Source organism: Erythrolamprus reginae, chromosome 2, assembly GCF_031021105.1.
Source record: "Erythrolamprus reginae isolate rEryReg1 chromosome 2, rEryReg1.hap1, whole genome shotgun sequence".
NCBI lineage: Eukaryota > Metazoa > Chordata > Lepidosauria > Squamata > Dipsadidae > Erythrolamprus > Erythrolamprus reginae.
Window position 1 is genome coordinate 89,403,219 of NC_091951.1, and position 15,851 is coordinate 89,419,069.

General features: G+C 45.1%; 1 protein-coding gene across 3 annotated transcripts in view; it reads left to right on the top strand.

Annotated features, from left to right (window-relative positions):
• Positions 1–15,851, top strand: part of SFMBT1 (Scm like with four mbt domains 1) — a 132,904-nt gene that overhangs the window by 20,393 nt on the left and 96,660 nt on the right. The window lies entirely within an intron of this gene.

Sequence of the window (15,851 nt, forward strand, 5' to 3'; positions counted from 1 at the left end):
AGTCAAGACCCACCAGAGGCTTCTAGTCTTCCTCCTTCTGGGGTCCCTGTGTTATCTCTGGATGAGCCAAACCTAGACAGACCCCAACCTAACCTATGGGGCATAGGTCCAGAGGAACCAGATATTATTGAAGATTCCCCCCAGCCAGGATCCTCCCAGGCCTTTAGGGATTCTTCTGCCATTTCTGCTGATATTTCCAGCTTACCTCCTGAGTTCCAGTCTATTTTTGCTGTGTTGTCCAAAGCCATTGATGCCAAACTCTCCACCATCAATGAGCTTCCCTTACCTCTTCCTCCTTCTCGCTCCTCCCGCCCCTTGGGTCCTCCCCCAGCGGTCAGAGCTCCTATTCAGGATGATTCAGATTCCTCCCAGGATGAATATGAGGATATAGAGGATGATGAGGATGCCTTTCAAGGCCTATCAGATGATGAGGAATCCCAAATAAAGGTTCCTCCTCCAATTACTATTTTTCCTTCTCAATTATTCAAATCTCTCCTCCTCAAAGCTAGAATTTCTACGGGATTAGCGGCCCAGGAGAAACAAGCCTCCACTTCCACTGATCCCCCGGAGGAGAATTTACCTTACTTCACAGAGGAACAGGAGGATAACGAGGTAATTCCTATGCCTAAGTTGTTTAAAGATGCTTTACTCAAACAGTGGGAATTTCCAGCCTCTGGCCTTAATCCCTCCACCAAGGACAGAAAGTTGTACAAACTTTCCTCTTCCTATGAAGAGCTTCTATCCTTTCCCAAACCGGATGAACCTGTCAAGATTCTTCACTCGGCAGCGGCTGTGCCAGGCGAGGCGGAGGAAGTCCTCCGCCCAGAGGACAAGCGCATTGAGCAAATGCTCAAAAGAGGATTCACCGCTGATTCCTGGGCCACTAAAAGCTCTGCAGCGGCTTCCTTTTTCTCCAGAGCCATGCTGCTGTGGCTTCGCCAACTTCAACAGCATATTCCTCCCGATGACTTGAGAGGTCAACAAGACTTCAACAAGGTCTTTGCAGCTGCCCAGTACGTGGCTGATGCCACCTTGCAATCTACTAGATTTTCTGCTAAGTCTATTGCAGCTTCTACTACGGCAAGAAGACTCCTATGGATTCGCCCTTGGCAAGCGGGAGTTCGCCAAAAGTGGCAGTTATCCCAGGGTCCCTTAAAGCGCGACCTTCTCTTCGGTGATCTTCTGGATCCACTCCTCACGGAAACCACGGACAAGAAGAAAGTTTTGGGTCCAACCTCAAAAAAGGCTACCAAAACGCAGTCCTTTCGTCGCCCAGGGCGCCAGCAAGATCAAGCGGCTTCCTACCAGAGATCTCCAGGTCAGTATTCCCCCCGCTTTCGTTCCCAAGGTAGGAACTCCAGGGGTAGAGGGTTTCGCTTCCAAAGGGGAGCTTCCTCTAACAGGGCTTCAAAAAAACCTAGATGGTAATCCTACCTCTATTCCCATAGGGGGTCGCCTAGCTCATTTCGCCTCTAATTGGCGTCTCACCTCCAAGGACCCTTGGGTCATTGACACTGTTCAAACAGGCCTTCTTTTAGAATTTATTTCTCCTCCCCCTAAACGTTTTATTTCCTGCCCTTCTCCCAGGTCATCCTCTGATTGTAACCGTATGGAGGAGGCCATTTCTCATCTATTGTCCATCAGAGCCATTCAACCGGTCCCTTCCGGTCAGAAGGGCCTAGGTTTTTACTCCATCCTATTTATGGTTCCAAAGTCCTCCGGAGGTTGGAGAGCTATTTTGGATTTAAAGAAACTAAATTTATTCATCAAATATAGGAAGTTTAAGATGCACTCCTTGTCTTCTATTTTGGCCGCCATTCACTCGGGAGATTTCATGGTCTCCTTAGACCTCACTGAGGCCTACCTTCACATTCCTATAGCCAAATGCCACAGAAAATTTTTACGTTTTTCCTTTCAAGGCAGGCATTTCCAGTATAGGGCGATGCCATTTGGCCTTTCCTCGGCCCCTCGGGTCTTTACAAAGCTCTTGGGGTCCCTGGCGGCCTATATCAGGGCGTTTCCCATCCACATTTTATGTTATCTTGATGATATTTTGATTCATGGGAACTCCCTAGAGAAAGTGAAAACAGACCTTTCTGTCACCATGTCAGTCCTTCAGGACCATGGATTTTCCATCAACTTTGATAAAAGCCACCTCCAACCTTCCACATCCATTTCTCACCTGGGATCCATTATTGATTCAGAATCCTCCCAGGTTTTTCTCTCTCCCGAGAGAAAACTCAGTATAGTGGAGTTAATTTCTAGCATTTTATCAAATTCTTCAGTTCCCATAGTCACTCTATCTTCCCTTTTGGGGAAGATGGTGTCATGCATAGGCATCATTCCCTGGGCTCGCCTTCATGCTAGGGAACTCCAGTGGCTCCTGTTACCTTTTCAGAGATCAGGGCACAGCAACTCAAATCGACGCATTGTCATCCCACTGAGTGTTCGCAGATCCTTCAAGTGGTGGAAGTCTCCGGCCATGGACAGAGGATCCCCGTTCAGGTGCCCGGATCAATTTGTCATCACCACAGATGCCAGTCTATCGGGATGGGGCGCCCACGCCCAGGGGATGATAGCCCAGGGCACGTGGTCCCCGGAGGAAGCTTCCAGGCCAATCAATTGGCTAGAGTTAAGAGCCGTTTCCCTGGCTCTGAAGCATTTCTCTCCTCGCATTCCCAACCGGCACGTTCTCATTCTCACCGACAACATTGCCACGAAAAGCCACATTTGCAGACAGGGGGGCACGAGATCCAAGGCTCTCATGAGGGAGGCCCTCAAGCTGGGCCTTTGGGCGGAAAAACATCTCCAGTCGCTCCTAGCCGATCACATCTCGGGGAGTCTCAACGTCCAGGCGGATTGGCTATCCCGGGCAACGATAGACCCAGGAGAGTGGAACCTCCATCAAGACCTGTTCCATCAAATCACCCTCAGATTCGGCCTACCAATTCTGGATCTCTTCGCGACCAATGCGAACGCCCAACTCCCTCGCTTCTTTTCCAGATTTCCATCCCCGGGAGCGGAAGCAATCAATGCCCTCCGGAGTCCATGGCCTCCAGGCCTACTCTACGCATTTCCTCCAATTCCAATCCTCCCGGACGTGATTCACAAGGTCCTCACCGAGAGGGCCCGAGTAATCCTAATCGCCCCTCACTGGCCCCGCCGGCCCTGGTTCGCGGATCTCCAACAGCTGTCCGTCCAGGACCCTTGGCGACTCCCCGTTTCGGGGGATATGCTGCGGCAGGGGGCCTCCTTCCATCCAGACCCGGAGTGGTTCCACCTCACCGCCTGGCTGTTATCAGGAGAGATTTAGAACTACGTGGTCATGACCCCGATTCAGTGGAGGTCATTTTAAAGGCCAGAAGGGGTTCGACCAATCGAATCTACGACCACACGTGGTCCAAGTTTCACCAGTGGTGTCTACAGGAAGGTCTCTCCCCTCTGTGCATCCCCATACACAGAATAATTTCCTTCCTTATGCAAGGCTTCCACAAAGGACTTTCCACCAGCACCCTCCGGCGTCATCTGGCAGCCATTTCATCTGTCCTAGGAGGTCCCCGCAGACAGCCTCTCCGATCCTTCCCTGAAGTTCAGGAATTCCTCAAGGGCATAGCCAACCTCAGACCTTCCAAGGTCCACAGGTACCCATCCTGGGATTTGCCACGGGTTCTCCATTCCCTCACGCAGGCACCATACGAACCCCTAAAATCGGCGTCCCTCAGGTACCTATCCTTTAAGGTAGCATTCCTGGTGGCTATTACCTCTGCCCGACGCATTTCGGAGCTGGCTGCCCTCTCAATCAGGCAGGACCTTTGCCAATTCCATCAGGACAAGGTAGTCTTGCGACTGGACCCCACCTTCTTACCCAAGGTCAGTTCCATGTTCCACAGATCTCAGGATATTGTCCTACCTTCCTTCTGCCTCCAACGAGACCATCCCTTGGCAATTAGATGGCACACCCTGGATCTCACCAGAGCGCTGAGAATCTATATCCAACGCACAGGACCCTTTCGGAGGTCAGAAGCACTTTTTGTAGCCTATCATCCCAGAGTCATGGGGGCCAAAGTGTCTTCAACAGTAATAGGCCGTTGGATCAGAGGGACTATATCTAAGGCCTATGAGTCGGCCTCCCTCTCAGTTCCAAGGAACATCACAGCGCATTCCACCAGGAGCGCAGCCACTTCGGCCGCTTGGGCGACTCAAGCCCCGTTGGAGGAGGTCTGCAAAGCAGCCACTTGGGCCTCGCCAAATTCCTTCATCAGGCACTACAAGATTGATTCTTACGCTTCAGCGGACGCTGCCTTCGGCAGAAGGGTACTCCAATCCGTTATCTCACACGATAGCAAGCTAATCCCACCCTAGGGACCATCTATTGGGTATGTCCCATGTGACTGCTGGACCCGCTCCTTCAGTACGGAGAATAGGCGTTGATTGCTTACCTGAACGCCTCTTCTCGTACGGTGAGCGGGTACAGCAGTCACTTCCCGCCCTTGTATGTGTCTTCTTTACCTTTCTATATCTTTCTTCCTCTAACAATGAGAGTTGAACACTACAGAGCTTCACAACTGAGCCTAGTCTATGGATTCGCGAATTCTGGGGAAGGGGCGGATCCGGCAAGCTTTTTTAATACTAGGCTCAGTTCCACCGGATTGGACATGAGCAACCCATGTGACTGCTGTACCCGCTCACCGTACGAGAAGAGGCGTTCAGGTAAGCAATCAACGCCTAATTTCTTTGAAAAGTTAGAAATATTCATTTTGAATAGCTAATTATAATCAAAAGTTCAGTCATTTTGGATTTGCATAGACCAGGTCTGCTTAACACAAATGGATCAGAGGACATCATTCCTTAATCCTAGCAGGCATCCAGAGAGGATGGGAGAAGGTAGCAGGTAGCAAAATGCACGTACATATACATACTATTCTTCAGTGGTTCTCAGCCTGAGGGTCGGAACCCCTTTGGGGGTTGAATGACTGCTTCACAGGGGTCACCTAAGACCATGGGAAAAGACAAATTTCCCATGGTGTTAGGAACTAAAGCTTCTATTCTGGCACCTTGGAACATATTTTTTACAATCCAACCAATCAGGCATTCACAGTGGGGGTGTCCCTCTGACCTTCTTGCCAATCAGCTTAATGTTCTGTTGGGAGAATTGGGGCTAGACTTATGGTTGGGAGTCACAGCATGAGGAACTGTATTAAGAGGTTGCAGCATTATAAAGGTTGAGAACCACAACATGAACTGTATTAGGGGGTTGCGGCATTAGAAAGGTTGAGAACCACTACTCCATACATACTTGAGTGTAACATTGAAAGGACAGAGCTTCTGTTATGATGACACGTGTGACTTGGGTATTATTGTGTTTAGGAATGTGGATTCCTGTGTCTACTCAATAGTACTTAGGGGTCATTCCTATAATTCTTTTCATTGAAAATGTCACTTCTGTTTAGACTAATTCATAATGTTCACTTGTTACATTCTTTGATTCCTGTAGTGTGTTCATAGCAATTAATACCTTTTTATCTTATTAGGGCATCATCACTCTTCTTTGGATAATTTACTCTTGATAATGGGCATGAACTATGACAGAAATGTTGTGGAGTTGATTATGCTAAGAACTGCAAAAGGGCAAAATAAATATTACAAGGAAAAACTAGCTTACTAGTTAAACTCAATATTTATTAATCTTTGAAGATACAAACCGATCCAAAGTATAGAGGGTTTATTTTGCACTAAGAATTTAAAATAAAGATACTTCTGTTTTGTGCTGAAGAAAAGGCTGCTTTAGGAAACCATGTGAGGATGACAGAATTCATGAATCCCCAAATGGCAAGATCCTTTGTAGGAAATATTCACCTATTCTGTCAAGTGTTCATGATGTTCAGCTCTTCAGTGAAATTAATTTTCGGAGCCTGATAAGGTCACATAGAATAAGATCTTAATAATTTTAAGTGACTATTTCATTTGTACCTAGTTCTACATCTACAAGACCTCTAGAATGTACCAACATGACAGAGTCTGTTTGTTGGACTGTGGAGATGCTTACTAGAAACAGTAAAAATTATAGCTACAGTGGTACCTCTACTTAAGAACTTACTTCTGAGTAGAAATGTTCTTAAGCAGAAGCAATTTTTCCCATAGAAATCATTGTAAAAGCAAATAATGCGTGAAAACCCATTAGGAAAGAAACAAAAGCTCGGAATTTGGGTGGGAGGAAGAGGATGAAGAGAGTCACTGCCGACAGAAAAAGGTGAGGTGAGGGGAATAAAAAAAATCCAAAACTTTAAGGCTTAAAAAAAAAGAGGGATTCTGAGGCGGTGAGGAGCACGCGCCTCCAATACACCCGGTACGAGGCTGCCTCCCATATACTGGCGGCTGCTGCTGCTACCTGCTGTCTCTTCCTTCCCATGCTGAAGGGCTCCTCTCTCCTCTCGCTTGCTCACTTTGTAGCCAGCGCCTTTCCTTCGCTGTGGTGATTCCTTGGCTGCCCAGAGCGAAGAGAGCGTTTCTTTTATCTGGGCGCTGGCAGAGGTTTATTCCCTGTCCAAGCGCCTAGAGAAAGGAAAATGATTCGTTCACTCTGGACTGCCAAAGCCTCCTCAAGTGTCACCAAAAGGCTCCTCTGGCAGCCCAGATGGCCAGGATTAAAGGGGGAATGGGAGGAAACTGGCCGGGCCTTTGTGCCGCGCTCAAATTTTTCCCAGGAAATTTTTCCAGGCTCAGGTTTTTAAGTAGAAAATGGTTCTTAAGTAGAGGCAAAAAAATCTTGTACACCCAGTTCTTATCTAGAAATGTTCTTAAATAGAGGTGTTCTTAAGTAGAGATACCACTCTATTTAAATAGAGGTACCACTGTACTTTTGAAAGGCTCTAAAGTCCGGGGAGAAGTGAGAAGTTAGTAGGGATCTTCGAGTGATGCAGAGGCCGTAGAGCCATTCTCAAAGTTGTATAAATTAAAAGACATGCACTTTTTGTAATCTAGAGAGTTTGGAGAATATCCTGAACAAGTACAGCGGTACCTTTCACAGTCCAGAGCGAACGAAGCATTTTCCTTTCTGTGGGCGCTTGGAGAGGGAATAAACCTCTGCCAGCACCCAACAAAAGAAACACTCCCTTCACTCTGGGCAGCGACTGTCCTCCTCCTCTTCTTCCTCCTCCTCCTACCCAAATTCTGAGCTTTTATTTCTTTCCTGATGGGTTTGCACACATTATTTATTTTACATTGATTCCTAGGGGAAAAATTGCTTCTACGTACAAACTTTTGTACTTAAGAATCTGGTCATGGAACGAATTAAGTTCTTAAGTAGAGGTACCACTGTAAATCGTTTGGAAGTGTTTCAGCTCTTTGAGGCAGGTTATATCATAGAGCAGGCAATATAAGGGCTATTGACCTCTTCTTTGTTGTTATAGGGCTGTGATGGCGAAGGTACGACACACATGCCATGGGTGGCACGCAGAGCCATATCTCCTTGCACATGAGCTCAGCAGCATAGGGGGACACATGCAGAAGGGGGCAAGGGACATAAGGGGCAGGGCACATAGGCATTGAAGTAAGGGTGTTGGCAGAGACACACATGCATTTTTGGCATCGAGGGAAAAAAGTTCACCATCATGGTTATACGGTATAATAATAGAATCTTGAAAGTTAATTCCATGAGCCTTTATCACCTCTTATATCAAAGTAAGCCAGGAAAGGGATATTTGGAGTCTTCTCACTTCCTCACTCACTTCCTCATTTACTTGTCATAATAGTTCTAGCACTTTTTAATACAATAACCATTACACTCCTTAAGTAAAAATAAGGCAAGACTTTGATCATGCAGTCATGGCTAAAATCTCTTCACCTGCCTTGATGTCCCTGTTCTGAGGCAGGCAATTCTGGTCTCTGCTAGAGAAATTTAATGATTGGGAAAATTCTAGGGGATTGTTATTAAGGTTCCTGCTTAAGGGTGGATTTTTTTTTCCATTTTGGGTAAGTGGAATCTTTTTCTTGCAAAATAATAACAGCCAGCATACTTCGATGATTTGGAAAATAAAGCACTATACATTTTAAGTGTTTGTATACACAAGGAAAAGGAAAGTTAGGTTTTAGGGGTCATTAAACCTAATAGATAAAGATTAAGTGAGGTAGTATTTCCAGTATTAAAAAAATGAACTGTTTGGAAATTGCTGTTTGGTTATGGGAAGAGAAAATATTTTAAGCATTTTCCATTTACTTCACAACTCTAATACCCATTTGTGGTGGCAAACTTTTACAACATGTAGGTACCAGTTTTGATTGATTTGCTTATGTAATATTAGAAAAATTAAGTCAGCCAGCGATTAATTGTTAAAAGGATTGCAGTGTATCTACCTCCACTCTGGGTCTACAGATCTACTGAATTTTTTGGACTATAACACACACAGGAATATAAGACGCATCAAGATTTTGAAGAGGTAAACAAGGAAAAAAAAGGTTTTGAGTCATTCTGTGTCAATGGACCAATTTTAAAGATCATCTCCACCTTACCATCTCAAATTTGATGAAATTTGGCACACGGTTTCTTTATGATATAAAACTACCGGTATGTTGTGCAAAATTTTAGTTCAAAAGACTAAAATTTGGGAGTTCTAGGAGACCTCAAGTAAAGGGTTGCAAGATGCTGAGTCGGCAAAAATGACATTTTGGGCCAATTTCTAGAAGCTGTAAACGCGGCAGTTTTAGTAGTATGTTGGAGATATTTGGAGAACCTGCACAGCTTGTAAGGCTTTATAAACTGGCAAAACACCATGTACCTAGTCCTCTTACTTTTTACATGGTTCAAGCTCAAACTTTGCAAAAAAAATCCTGAAAAATTAATTTACAGCAATCTTCAGGCTGCTGTAGTTTCAAAACTACTTGGCCTTTCAGAATGATTTTTGGCAGGTGTACTAAGTACACAGTTACAATGAGGACTTCCAATTTGCAGCACTTTCCTTCAAGTTGTTGAAAAATATAAGAGTGGAAAAGTTGGTATTTAACAGGTTTTTGCCAAATTTTGGCTATCTTTGATGCCCTGTTTGATCCTGTAGGACAGCTTCAATTTTCTTCATTTTAGCACCATTAGAAACAGAAGACTCTCTTCTTTAGGAATATATTGTTTTAATTCTGGTGTCCCTTCATATAAGGATTTTAAAAATTTCCTCAACTGTTTGCGGGCAGCCTGTGATTTCTGCACTGCATCCTTGATACAAGTGCAGTAAAAGTGATTCTTTTTTCAATAAGCAGCATTTTTTTAAAAAAATAAAGAACACAAGATGTTATGAGACTGTGTTCAAAATATTAAAAAATAGGAATGCAGGGCGGGGTCTTGGGCTTCCAAAAATGCTTGTATTCTGCATATAAGATGCATCAGCATTTCCATCCTCTTAGGGGAGAAAAAGTGCCTCTTATACTCTGAAAAGTATGGTATGCTTTCTGCTGAATAATTTTTGCAGCCCATAAGCTATTACCGGTAGTATCTTCTAATTGCTGTGAAGATGTTTGCCAACTAGGTTTTGAATTAAGTGGAAACCAAAAATGAGTAAGATTCACTATAGTTTGTGGTAGGAAAAGGATAGCATATTGCATGGCTGAATGTTGCCATTTAGGCCCATTAGCTTAATGAAGAAAGCTATAGCGTAAGAATAAATTATCATTTCCAGTATGGGTTGTATAAATTTGACCAGTATTTGTCACACTTTTGCTTTCTTTTTTGTAAACCTATTGGACCTTGCATAAACTTATAACTTATTATGCTTGGGTTTATGCCAGGCAGGTTTTCATTCTGTAGTTTTCTCATTCCTAGACAGCTTTTATACACATCACTTCTATTCCAAATACTATTTTTATGCTGTAAACCTGTTTCCTATTTTCTTTAATCACACACGGACAACTTGTGAAGAAATAATAGAGGAGGGGAAATCAATCTGTTTAGGAACTCCTCTGTCCCCAGAAGGTATTCTTAGATCTATATTACTAGGGAAGTAAAGTTAAAGCTTCCCCCCCCCCCCCCGTGACTCCCTTTGCAGTCGCAAAGGGATCGGATATGCTGCTGAGTTGACTTTTTCAAAAACTCTATCATATATCTTTGGCATGGTGGCTTTATCTACAGGTACTATGGGCAGTTGTTGGCCGATCAGTAACTCAAATCCTGAAAATATCTGTAAAGTCTCTTTGAATTGTTTCCTATTCCTTGTTAAGTGGTGAAAATAATTCTTTAGATGTTCTTACTTGACCTCCTGACCTATATTATCAGTGAGTTCCTTTAGGATACTGGAAAAATGTGATAACTTTTGTGTTCATTTTCTCACATAAAAAAGAGTATTACATCACATTCTTGAAAGTGTTTAATAGGAGACTTTGTGATAAAAGAAGAATGGGGTAAGTGTAAAAAAGTGAATTGTTTAAAACAGTTAAACAGTTCAGAGGGTTAAACAGTTTGGGATAGATAGATGAATAGCTAGCTAGCTAGATAATACAGATAGTCCTTGATTTACAACTGTTCATTATTAATCATTCAAAGTTATAACACCGCTGAAAAAAGTGGCTTACAGCCATTGTCACATGATCAAAATTCAGACCCTTGGCAACCAATTCATATTTATAACAGCTGCAGTATCCCAGAGTTATATAATTATCTTTGGTGACCTTCGGTAGGCAAAGCCAGATTCACTTAACAGCTCTATTACTAAGTTAAGAACTTTTGCAATTCACTTAACAACTGTGGCAAGAGCGGTCATAAATGAGGCAAAGTTCACTTAACAAATACCTCACTTACCAATAGAAATTTTGGCTCAGTTGTGGTTGTGAGTGAAGGACTACATGTAATCCTAAATTCCTGAGTGCCAAAGAGTAGTTGCTTGTGAATAAGAACATGTTTTGTAACAAATATAGTCGTATATAATTGAAATTCAATCACTGATTAAATTTGATAAACAAGTTTTGCCTATTATTTTTCCATCATTAGGAGGGGTATTTCTAAAACATCTGACTAATTTTATTTATTTGCAGTGCAATACAAATTGCACTTCTGATTAGTACTCTTCAGTTTATTATTTGCTGAGCATCAATATTTTAGTCATTTTATCTGCCAAGTCAATGGGTATAATGGAAGATCAAATTGTGGTTGAAGCTTGTTTTGGTGTTGGGGTGAGAATTTTGTTGTGTTTAGGTCTTGTGCATTTGTTTTACATACTATGTTATTTTAGCTTTAATTATTACAAACCATTACAGAATTTCTTAATTTGGTCATTTTAGAATCCATTAAACATTTTTGAGATAAGAGCACCATCACTGACTCCCTATTTAATTTGTATATTAGGGGAAATATTTTTAAGAATGCTTTCAGAAAAGAGTGTACAAAGTGTATATAGCTAAATGTTGCAGATATTACAATAAATCACTAATAATGATTTTAACATATTTTTATACCTTTGTAACTTGCCTTGACACTTTAACTATTAAATTAATTTAATCGTTCAACTTCATTAAATTTTATTTATCTTTCCTTGGTATCATTCTTGCTTTTTCCCCCTGCATGCATTAGGAAATGAATGAAAATTTCAATCCACCTGTAATGCAGTTTTTGATAAAAACTCCTCTCCAAGAACCTGAGATATAACTAGTGGTTTACTTATTGGCTGCTTTTAATTTTAAATAGTCTATTACAGGAGTTCCCAAACTTTTTACACAGGGGGCCAGTTCACTGTCCCTCGGACTGTTGGAGGGCTGGACTATAAAAAAACCCGTATGAACAAATCCCTAAGCACACCGCACATACTTTATTTTAAAGTAAAAAACAAAATGGGAATGTGCTATTTAGAGGGGAGGGAGGAAGAAGTCTGAAATTCATATATGTTTATCTTTTGTTTTTAATGTTCTTTTGTTAACATCTGATTGGCTATACAAGGTTTTCTTGGTTTATAGAGGAGGAAGCACTTTGGCATAATGATTAATAAGTTAGAAATATAATTGGTTTCCTTTTGAAGGAACATTAAAGAAGGAATTGAATTAAAAGAAAAGTATGTACCTGAATGACAACATTAGGAAAAAAAACTTTTGCAACTTTTTTGATGATTGATATTAGTTACTAACAAAATACCACATTTTGTTCATGGAAAATTAGATGTATTTTCACTGTAAATACTGTATTGTTTGAATGTATGTTGAGAGAGAATTTTTTTAAAAAATTAGCCAAAAAAAATTAGCAAAACATTTCTCTCTCTCTCTCTGTCTCTCTCTCTTGCTGTCTCTCTCTTTTTCTCACTTTCTCCCTCTCTTTCTCTCTTTCTCTCTGTTGCTCTCTCGCTTTCTCTCTTGTGCTGTCTCTCTTCCTTTTCTCTCTCTCTCTCTCTCCCCATCAGTGGCAGGCACCTGCGCTGCCTCTCTCACTTGCTTCCGAGGTGGCGCCGACCCAGAGGAAGAAGAGCGCGCTCAGTGGCTCCATTAGTGGCACCGGGGCAAACGCTCCCATTGCCAGCCCGCCATGCACCTGAGGGAGAGGGTGAGAGTCTCTCCCAGCAACCGCAACTGGGAGGCTCAGCGGCGGGAACAGCCATTGCTCCCACTCCTCCCACCGCCTGTCGGGGAGCGACAAGAGAAGTGGAGAGGCTGGCGAAGGTTTTTCTTGTTCTGCCAGCCCACTGGGAGGGGGGGAGGCTCAGCAGCGGTCCATCCGTGGTGGGCGGGGGCGACCGCGGATCCCTTTCCTTCTCCCACTGCCTGTATCTACCGCCGGCGTCTCCTGCTAAGCCGGCAGCCGTCACCGCAGGTTCCTCAGGTGGGAGCTACAACTTCCCTCCGGGCAGCTCAGCCAGGCAGCTGTAGAAAGTGCAGAGATTATTGCCGCCACCTCTGCCTCCTCTCAGGGAGCCACCGTGGTCGAGCTGAGCGAGAGGAAAAGGCATGGCGATCACAGTAGCTCCCTGAGTGGAGGCAGAGACGGAGGCAATAATATCTGCACTTTCTATGGCCACCTGGCTGGGCTGCCCGGAGAGAAGTGGCAGCTTCCACCTGAGGAACCTGCGGCGAGGGCCGCTGGCTTGGCAGGAGACACTGGTGGTAGATACAAGCGATGGGAGAAGGAAAGGGAGAGGATGCATCCTGTGCTCCTGTCACTCACCAGCGGGCCAGATATCTCTTGTATATCTAAACTATTCTAATGTAAAATAACTGTAGCAGCCTATGTAATTTTCAAATTAGAAGGTATATATTTTGAATACAACATTAAAAAATCCAGAGTATATTAGTGAAAACTATTTATTCAGTTCTTCATGTTACAATTATATTTTCCAGGTATAAAGAGTGTGCCCCATGAAATTTTGTCTTTACTTACTAAGATTTATTTTTTAAAATAGTAACAAAGTAGTATTTTATCATAATGGTTATTTCTGATATTTATTTTGTCAAATGAACTTCATGGAATACACAAGCAACTCTCAAGGTATTTAAGCTTGCAAATAGGAGCCAGAGTTTCAAAGCCTTCACCAGATTTATCAATAAGCAAGTAGGCATTTGAAATAAAATACAGATTCTACATAGAGATAGTAGCGAACATGTATGTGAGGGGTCCTTGGTGCTTTCTGAGCTTGTTTGATTTCTTGAAAAACGCTTCATGACCAGGGGTAGGTTCTAACTTACCTCGCTACCAGTTCATTCTCCAATGCACTTGCAAGGAGAGTCCAAGATGGTTATTCTTCAGTCTGATTGGTAGGGACTGAGTTTTAATTTAAATATTTAAGTACTAGGCAGGCACCGCCTCCCCCTTAGCCCTCCAGTCTAAACAACTCAGTCGCAGTAAAGGGACTCCTGAGTTGGTTCTCTCCTGTAGTTATTGTCTTTATTGCTCATTTTATGTGTTTATACTAATCCTTTTTCTCTCTTTCCTTTTTTCTTAGGTGCAGCTGGGGGAACCTTACCTCGGGCGGCCCTGGGTTCAAACCTCCCGCGGGTTTAACCCAGTTGCCTGCTGCTCCTCCCTGATTGAAACCCACACAGACAGAGAAGACTCTGCAGAGCTGCCATTGTGGGTTCGGGAGTGAGCGTCCAGGTAGCCTACCTCCGCGGTGGTGCCCGGAGGACGAGGAGGTGGTCCATCCCTCCTCCAGCGAATATACCACAGGGTCGAGAAGAGCACTTCTCACAAGCGGCCTGCGAGGGAGGCCGTTGCCCCCATCCCCCCCAACGAAGGCAGGCGAGAGCCGATCCGCACCTTCAGTTCGCATCGGCTCGCAGCAGCGGATCGGCTCTCCAGGAGAGGAATTGAGGCCGTTACAAGGCCGATCGCAGAGGGTGGGAATCGTTGGGCTTCCCGCCCGTCTCCATAGCGATGATCAGAATTAGCATTCGGTTGCCAGGGAAACTAGCCGGCGGCCATTTTGGTGGGGTCGCAGCGGCAACGATCAGCGGCTATCTTGGGATGGTCCAGAGGCACCTGGCAGCCGCTCCTCGCGCCCAATCAGGTCGCGTTGCTATGGGAACCAGCCGGCGGCCATGTTGGTGAGTTCGCCGGCTCGGAGCTTTGCCTGGCACAGCCCCCCTTTGGGACCGGCAAGGAACTCACGCAGGCGCAGAAAGGAATTCATTCCCTCATTTCGCTTTCGTTTCCTGGAAGTTTGCCGCGGTAGTAAGCAGCTCTTGGACAACGCAGCAGTATTCCAGGCATTAAAACTGCGATCGTGAGTTGCTAATTCTGGGCATGGCAGAGCAGGCAGCGCCAGTTGGGGAGGAGGCCACCGCTACCAAGCCTAGCACCCCCAAGGAAAAAGCCTCTAAGGCAAAATCCACTCAGGGCTCATCATTGAGGAGAGAAGCGCATCAGAGCGCTCGAAAAACAGCTGGAGGCCTCTCAGAGGACAACGGGGCCGGCTTTGCCTCCCAACCAGCAGTTGACTACCAATCCCTCTATATCCCCCCCCCCCCATGTTCTACCTGGGCGTAGCGACCTCTGCCACAGAGAGGGACTGGTCCCCAGAGAGAGGAGCCCAGACCTGGCCACCATCCAGGGCCGAATCTTATAGCCTGGGGAGGCAATCTGCAGGGTGGCCTGCCAGCTACACACCCTCTCAGCCCTCGCAGTGCGCGCAGACAGCCACTTTCACCCCTACTGCTGCAGGCCTACGCAATCCCCAGGACGCTTGGCAAAGCATGCCCCAGGCCCTTCAGGACTTGATCACTAACACATATAACCAGGGCCTGGCCACGGGGGCACAGCAGCATCAACAGGCTCCAGTGGGACTCCCTCCAACGAGGTTTAGAGACCCCTGGACGGCTCCTGCTACGCAGTCTTTGATGGGATCCATGGATGAGGAGGATTCCTACAGAGGTGACTTTAGCGCCGCTGAGGATGACCTGTCTGGAGATGACCAGCCACCAGAACAGCCCAGCTTCACGGGCCTGTTTAAATCCTCCCTCTTCAGGGTGCTCCTGAATAAGGCAAAGCTTACCATCGATCAGGCTGGAGAGGGCGGTCAGGAGGTGCCCTCTGAGGCATCTCAGCCAACAGGAGGTCTGTTTGTCTTCCCCAAACAGGAGACGGTGAACATCCCCTCTTCCCACCTGTTCCTAGAAACCATCCAGCACCCATGGGAAAAACCGGCGGCAGCCCAGGGCCCCTCCAATCTTGACCGCAGATTTTACACCTTCGACCAACAGATGGAGGAGCTGCTAGAATTCCCATCTCTAGATAAGCCTGTAACGAGCCTGGTGTCTAATGCCCTCGTACCGTCTGAGTCACAGGAAGGGCTGAAAGCTGAGGACAAGAGGGCGAAGAACGTGGTTCGCAGGACCCACCAGATGGCGGCCTGGGCCGTGCGAGCAGCTTCGGCGGCCTCATTTTTCAACAGGGCCATGAT